General features: G+C 34.6%; 1 pseudogene; it reads left to right on the top strand.

Moving 5' to 3' along the window:
* The first annotated feature begins 336 nt into the window (after positions 1 to 336).
* LOC111738167 lies at positions 337 to 455 on the top strand (annotated as a pseudogene).
* Positions 456 to 754: the final 299 nt, after the last annotated feature.

Genomic DNA, 754 nt, shown 5'->3' with positions numbered 1-754 from the left:
ATACTTTATATTCTTTTTTTCATACCCAGTCTTTGAAGTCCTATGAGTATTTTCCATTTACAGATGCTCGAATCCATTGCTAAAAATTATTGGAAATTCTTGATCTGTATTTAGATTTCAGAAATTTTATAGTTGCCAGAATAGATCCACATCCTCAAGTCATGCTAAATATACTTAGACGTTTTCCAGGAATGGAATAGAGTATCAGTTTTAAATGCAAACTTAAATTAATTACAATTAAATAAAATTTAAACTTCAGTTCCTGAGTCACACTAAGCAACATTTCAAGTGCTCAGTAGCCACACAGAGTTTGTCTCTGTGAAATAGAACAGTACTGTCTACGGCCACGCCACCCTGAACAAGCCCGATCCCGTGTGATCTTGAAAGCTAAGTAGTGTCAGGCCTGGTTAGTACTTGGCTGGGAGACCACCTAGGAAGACCAGGTGCTGAAGGCATAAAATAAAGTAAATAAATAAATAAACAAATAGATAGATAGATAGATAGATAGATAGATAGATAGATAGATATAAATAAATAAATAAGGGATTGTAAGTTGACAAGGTCCTTGCGATCTGTGAGGTCAACCAAGGGTTACCTCACCTAAAAAAAAAAATAGTACAGGACAAGGAGTGTCTGGTAGGCTGTTTTTTTGTTCACGTGGATTTCCATAGTCAGAATTATCTTCAATACCTCTCTTCATAGAAATGTTTTTAAGTCACTTGCCAATTTTACATTTAAAACTAGACAATATGCT

This window comes from Pteropus vampyrus, unplaced genomic scaffold (genome assembly GCF_000151845.1).
Source record: "Pteropus vampyrus isolate Shadow unplaced genomic scaffold, Pvam_2.0 Scaffold35, whole genome shotgun sequence".
In the NCBI taxonomy this organism is placed as follows: Eukaryota; Metazoa; Chordata; class Mammalia; order Chiroptera; family Pteropodidae; genus Pteropus; species Pteropus vampyrus.
The sequence above is the reverse complement of the archived record's forward strand: the minus strand, read 5'-3'. Positions and strand labels throughout refer to the sequence as shown.